General features: G+C 32.7%; 1 pseudogene; it reads left to right on the forward strand.

The window, feature by feature from the left end:
* Positions 1–3,540: 3,540 nt before the first annotated feature.
* LOC147393905 (auxin-responsive protein SAUR32 pseudogene) lies at positions 3,541–4,381 on the forward strand (annotated as a pseudogene).
* Positions 4,382–7,556: the final 3,175 nt, after the last annotated feature.

The raw sequence follows: 7,556 nt of genomic DNA on the forward strand, positions 1-7,556 counted from the left end.
CGTACATGTTTTTGGTTGCCAAGAGATGAGCGCAAAGGCTCTTGGTAAGAGTGCAATCCTTACTAACTTAGTAAGGCTAGGTGGACTTTTTTTCTTTCATCATTTTGCATCCGTTTCACAATCAATGAAGCTAGAGTTTTAAGATTGAAGATGAGAACGGGACAAAAAAAAAAAAAACTTACCCTAGAGACTTAACATTACCATTTTTGAAAAGAAAAATCAAGGCTTTTGGTTTAGAGGTTAAAGATGACATTATTTAGGCTACTTTTAATTAGTCTTTCACGACATAAAGAGGACAAAGGATACGACATCATCAGTTAAAAAACGTTATGACATGAAGGGGTGTCTCTAAATCACCTTAAGGATATACCTTAGTGAGTACTTGATATAATTGTACCGGATGATAACCTTTACTTAGTCTTCGATGAGAATTACATAAAATTACCTCAGTTTCAATCTCTAGGTAAAAAATCATTTTCTTCAAAATAAAAACCCACCTTTCAACCTTTAAAGTGAAATATTTTACCTTATTTATGCTTCATTAATTTTTAATCCATTATCTTCAACTTCTTGCCAAAAGACTTTCTAATTTTCATTCCTCAAAAACCTATTTTGTTTTTGAGGTTTAGAAGATTGATGGAGAGAAAATCTTGAGGTTGAAGACTAGTTTTATATATATATATATATATATATATATATATTATATATATATATATATTATATATATATATATAAAAGGGAAATGTTCAGCAACAACTTTTGGCAAAACATTTTTCAAAACATGGGTTAGAGGTTTTGGAATGGGCTGATTTTTGGTGAGGATGATCTCAACGGTGAGGAGATCATCCTCACAAAAACCAGCCCATTCCAAAACTTCTAACCCCATCAAAAACGGTTTACAAAAATGGACGGTCCACGATTTTTCAACTTGTAAACTGGGTCTAGAAGTTTTGGAATGGGCTGATTTTTGGTGAGGATGATCTCCTCACCGTAGAGATCATCCTCACCAAAAATCAGCTCATTCCAAGACCTCTAACCCATGTTTTGAAAATGTTTTGCCAAATGTTTGTTGCTGAACGGGACCATATATATATATATATATATATATTTTAACTTTTATAGATTGATCACAATTGAATTTTGGGAGAAAAATCAAGAACTCTACTCAAGAGGTTGAAAATGGGGGCATTTACATCATTTTCAATTAATTTCTCATAGAAGAAACTTTCAAAATGAAGGAAGCAACGAAGCAGGACCTTACTTTTACTTTATTCAAAAGCAAACCCACTTTGAAGGGCTCATACAGTTGTCATGCCCACTTTCCTTCACTTAGCATCTCTTCCCAAACCCTGGTGGGTCTAATTTCCTTGAATTTTGGATGGAACGTTTGAACGGGTTTGGGCTTTATTAGTCAAACAATTCCTATGTTAGCGGTTATGTCGATTACGGTCTCATGGAGAATGGTGGCCAATTTCGTGTCCCCACGATGAAGTTTCTTATGGGGTTAACCATCTAGATTCACGTTTTCTTATATTATATTAATTTACTCTAAAACATTTATTTATTTATTTACTGTTTAAAAAAAAAACAAGTAATCCCATTATCTGCGTGGCAAAAATGAATTAGGTAAACATGACTAACTTTAAGATGTCAATTCTTTTTAAGGGTTGTTGGCCAATATGGATTGCCATGTTCACATAATAGCACCACAGCCAGAGTTCATGGTCTAAATCAAAGAAAGAAAAATCAAAAAAGAATTTATTTTAGGTTGACTGTGAACAAAACTCTCAAATTTCAATTAAAATCCAACATTGAAAAATTATCTTTCAAAAAAAAAAATTCAAAATTTTTAAATTTTTGTGATCTACATTCTTACAAATTACAATTTTTCTTTCTCTCTGTCCATTTACAATTTCTTTTCTCTACTGAAAAAAAAAAAAAAAAAAAAAACTCTTTACATGGGTTTCTCCACTTTTTATAGAATTAAGAATATTGCTAAAAATAATCATCCTTTCTTTGAAATAGTAATTACCAAATAAAATTCCTTTCCATTAGGAATCTTATCCAAATTAGGGATTCTAATCAAATAAATCATCCTTTCTTTTCTCTCTAATGAAACTTGTGTCGAGATCAACCCATTTGATGGGTGAGCTTGGGTTGAATTATGTAGAAAATGAGTTTAGCTTACACTAGAATATTCAGCTTGACCTTAATTCAGGTTGAACTAGGTTGAGGATTCAGGCAACCCAACTCAACCTGAACTCGATGTTATATGCTAATCTATACATTTTTTTTTTTTCTTAAATACAAGTTATATATTTTTATTTATTTATAATATTTTTTTAATCATTTTTTCCTCCATATATTTTTGATAACTAATTATTTTACTTATATTTTTATTTTCTCTAAGAATAATATTGACATTAGGATCTAAGGATTGAAGTGAAACATCATTGAGAATTATTATTATTTTTTTTTACTGTTAAATTTAGCATTTTGTTTCCATTTTATTATCGTGGCTTTTTAATAATTGGATACTATTAATGTGAGCTTTCACTTTGTTTGGTTTGTCTAAATCTTTTTTCAATGGTTGATTTAGAGATTGTATGCAATTTTATGTACTAGCGGTTATTTTTTTCTAACGTTGAATTTTTTTTTTTTTTTTTCACATAAAATTTTTTTATTGATCAAAATGAAATTGGGATTGTTTGACAAGTCCAACTTGTCCCACTCATACAATCTGCCAAAAATCACCTAATATATGTAGATTAATTGGACCTCAACCTGATTTTAGAAGCTAAAGTTTGGATTAATGAGGTCAGGTTTGATAATCAGGTTGAGCGAGCTTGGGTTAAGGGCTCTACCACTTGGGTTAAGTCTCGATTCATCATCCAACTCGCCCAAGTTGTACTCCCTAAGTATATTAAAAAATATATCAATATTAGAGAATTTTCTTGAGGTGGAGAAATAGGTTTTGCAAAAGCGAATGTTAAATAAACAACAAAAGAGTTGTTCTGGAGTGACACAAGGGATCCCTTGTACAATGATGTGGTGGCATGAACAAAAGCAGAGATGCTTTTCTGTGACATGGTCGCCCGCCATGTCATTTTCATCAGTCTTATGGGTCGGTTGTGTAATTCCAGCATTTTCCAACAGAGAGATGAGGTCAAAATTTTCTAATAGCGTAAAGGCCGTTTGTGGGATAAGGAAGGATAGGAAGAGCCTATCTTACGTCCGAATCTATTTTCCATGTTACAACTCCGCTCCTGGCATTTTCCCAAGCCGCGGGTGTCAATTGTCAAGACAGCTAATTTAATTAAGAATAAAGATTTTCTAATTAGAAAGTTTCACTCGGTCAATACTTGGCCGATGAAATCATAGATTTTTTCTTCGGGATATACATTCTCCACAAGGATACCATAGAAAATCAGGACTCTTTAATTGAAGAACCGAAATTTGAACTGACTCTCATAAATATAAGAAATTAATAGTCTAAACTCTCGAACTTTCGTCTAGATGGCTATTATGACTAAATTTATGACGGTTTCCACAGTAGATACCCTACTTTGTGTACAAAACAAGTAACCCACCCACCCTGTTCAAGACTTCAACATCTTATAAAAACCCATCTTCCCTTCTATCCATCTCTCTCACATCAAAACCTCTTCATCATTAAGGGTTCGCATGTGTTGAATCATCTATCATGTCCAACGTTCATAAACCCTTAAGAGATTATTCTCTAAGTACCCTTTTCAAGCTAGATTATTTCTCTGGCTCTGATCCTTGGTCTTTCTGTTTTGTTTTCTTATAACAGTTCTGAAAGAGAAAAATAATAGCTGGTGCCCCTTTGTCTTGTGTTGTGAGATGGGCATTCTTCTTGATTCATCTCCTCTCCATCTTCATCTTAACCTTCATCATCATCATCATCATCATCATGTGAAGAGGGAGATGAGAGATATCCCTAAAGGGTATCTTGCAATCATGGTCGGTAAAGGTTATGAAGAGCAGAAAAGGTTCGTGATCCCTGTTATATATTTCAATCACCCACTCTTCATGCAGTTGTTGAAGGAAGCTGAGGAAGAGTATGGATTCGATCAAAAGGGCACTATCACCATTCCTTGCCACGTGGAGGAATTCCGTCACGTTCAGGGTCTGATTGATAAGGAGAGATCCGTCCAACATCATCACCATAACGTTGGTTGTTTTAGAGCTTGAAGATGATGGATGTATTTGTGTATTTGATTTTTAATTTATTACCAGTATTTCTGTATGTATATTTGGAGATTTAGGGATTAATTTCTCCCTTTATTTGACGATGATGATGATGACGACGACGACGATGACGATAAGTTAATGAAATATTTAATAATTTTGTTATTTCTGTTAATGTGAGAAGCAAGTTATATTACGCCACGTTTAACGACTTGTCCAAGTTGAAATGGCTGAGATTGTGGTGAGAAGAGAATTGTGGGATCCTAGGGATCAGTGTTGAAGATATTCCTAACTTCCTATCCTAACCGTTGGTACTACAATTGACACTAGAATTTTGGAAAATATAATTGCCTCAACCCAGGGATCATTTTCATGGTAGGGATTGCAAAAAATAAAAATTGAATAACGAAAAAAATGCATCTCATCTCAACCCCTTATTTGACGGAGATAATTAACACCAATAATCCAAGCCAGAGAAGTCCTACAATTTTCAAAATTTACGATCGTTGATGGAGAGAGCCTCAAGCTCTCAAAACCGAACAATTAAGGAAAAATTACTTAAACAACTTTGATGAAAGGACATTTTTTAAATACTTCCTAAGTCTTATTAGTTTATTTAGTGATTTTATTTTTTCCTTTTTCTTAACAGTCCTTGAACCTCATCTCCCACATTTCTCACAATTAATTATATTAACCATTCCAACTCATCGTTTATATAAAATAAAAATTAGATTTTTAACATTTCAATCAAATTTTGGAGACTCCATTATGTCCGAAAGGTTGTAAGAATGAAGAAGAACTCATTTTTAAGAGGTCTTTTTTATTTTTTTTATTTTTAAATAAAAATTAATTAAAAATGATTATTCTAAATTGAAATCATTTAAACAAATCGTTATCTCAAATTTTTAGTCGATCTTTTCATGTATTTTAGTCAAAAAAATTTAAAAATTAAAAATTAAAAAAAATTGTATATTTTATCAATGCCAAATTTGAAAAAAAAAATGAAAAGCGAAGAACTTGATAGCAAATAGTGGTGAATTCGAAAGTAAAATTGTAAAATTGACACCAACTAAAAAGCCAAGCATAAAATTCAGCCATAAATAAAAAGAGGTGAACTCGTTAAAAACTAAAAAACTTACAAAATGTCCCATCAAGCTAGGTGTTCAAATCTTAAGGATTATTTAAGAATAAATCCTCCACTAGGGTCCTTCATATAATTTTGCCAACTATAAACCCCACTTGTCATCACGTCACGGATGTCGTCATATGGTCACGCTGGCATTGAAGGCAAAGAAGTGGCTCTTATGACAAATCCAAGTATACCCTTGGTATAAATGTATGGCCTTTGTTAACCCAATTGGTATCTTACCGACAAGAAAATTCCCAAAGTTAAGTGTGTTTTCCAGTTGCGAGGTGGAGACTCCCAAAGTCCATCACTTTATTCGATTCATCTATTCGTATGGAAGCACGGGGATTAATCCTACTTCCAAAGAAGGTGGGATGACAACATCTTTCCTTTAAAAAAAAAAAAAAAAATTTTAAATTAAAATAAAAGAAAAAAAAAAAAATACTAATGCTGGAGTGGCATCTTTGAAGTGATAAAAATGACATTTTGATAAGATGGCGAGCACTTTAATCATAGATGCTTTTTACTCATATCTCAAAAAAAATCATTTACGGTTATATTTGCCATCACGCCAAAATGTCATATTTCTCACTCCTAAAAATGTCTTCCCAGCAAGACTCCAAAAAAAATAAAAATATATTGCAAGTTATTCCAAGTAAACTGGACTTAGAAAATTCCCTAGAGTATCATTAGGATATTGTCAACTACATATAAAAATCATGTAGAATCTTTTTAAAGATATAAAACAATGTGACCGTTTCCTTCCTCCATTTTTTATTATTATTATTATTATTGTAAAAAAGTAGAAATATTCTATCGCCACACCAAATTTTGCTAACAATATCCCAAGTCATATAAAAATCATGTAGAATCTTTTTAAAGATATAAAACAATGTGACCGTTTCCTTCCTCCATTTTTTATTTTTATTATTATTATTGTAAAAAAGTAAAAATATTCTATCGCCACACCAAATTTTGCTAACAATATCCCAAGTCATATAAAAATCATGTAGAATCTTTTTAAAGATATAAAACAATGCGACCGTTTTCCTTCATCCATTTTTTTTTCGTCGGAAAGAAGTAGAAATGCTTATAAAATTTTAAGAAAATTTTTATTGCCACACCAAATTTTGCTAACAACATCTCAATTCATATGTAAATCACCATACAATTAGGGATGAATCTCCATTTTGTGCATTGAATATAACAAAATTCTAAGTCTGGTACATTGTTCATTTTAATTCACAAAACATGTTTTTCCAATGAATTCTTCACTTTTATAATCAATGAATTCACTAATAAAAAATAAGTAATTTTTTTGTGGACACGGGATTTTCAACATTTTTGAAACATCCCTCTACTTTGGGGTATTTTGAAGTCGCCACCATTCAAATTGGTAAAAGGGTGTGAATGGTCACCCGATGTCTCATTTTTTGAAAATTATATCATTTTTTATGTGATGACTCTCGTAGGATAATGCACGTGGTCCAACCTTTGATTCAAGGTAAGGGGGTCCATTTATGGAGTAAGGTAGGTTTTAGGCACCCTACTCCATCCACGTAATGTGATAATCTCGGATTCGATTTTTTAAAATAAAGAAGAAAATGAAATCAAAAAACAATTTGATATGTGCCCTCGAGTGTGAGGGGCTTTCGATATCGGTTCAAATCATTGAGGGCACCCTTATGAAGAAGGAGCCCTTTTGTGATTTAGACCATAGTGGTGTGTGTACATGTGTAGAGAAAGGGAGAGTAGAAGAGGGAAGTTGGGGGCTGTGCCTTTTGTTCAAACCCACCTTGTCCCAATCTTGATCTTCAAGGATGTACCCCTTTTGAGTTGATCTTGACTTGCTTGAGGATATAGAAGATTGAAGTTGAGGATTGAAGGTTGAGATGAGTTAAGAGTTGATAGTGGTTAGGGAGTAGAGTAGGAGTAGAGAGTTGAGGTGAGTTGTGATTTTTTAGAGGTGTGTTTATTAATTTTTCATTACGTGTTGTGAGGGGAGAATGGAGGGGTTTTTATAGAGGTTGGGGTATCTTAAGGGTATAATGGGGTGAATGATGAGAATGGTGGATAATGGCATGGGTTTTAGAGAAAAAGAGTGTGAAATTTGAGATGGAAATGAGGGTAATTTTGTAATAAGGGAAATGGGTTGTGTTTTAACCCAAATGGTTTGGATCTTACCCAAATCCATTTGGGTAGAGTGTTTGGTTAGGTG

This window comes from Akebia trifoliata, chromosome 10 (assembly GCF_017979445.1).
Source record: "Akebia trifoliata isolate Shusen 1 chromosome 10, ASM1797944v1, whole genome shotgun sequence".
NCBI classification, from domain to species: Eukaryota; Viridiplantae; Streptophyta; class Magnoliopsida; order Ranunculales; family Lardizabalaceae; genus Akebia; species Akebia trifoliata.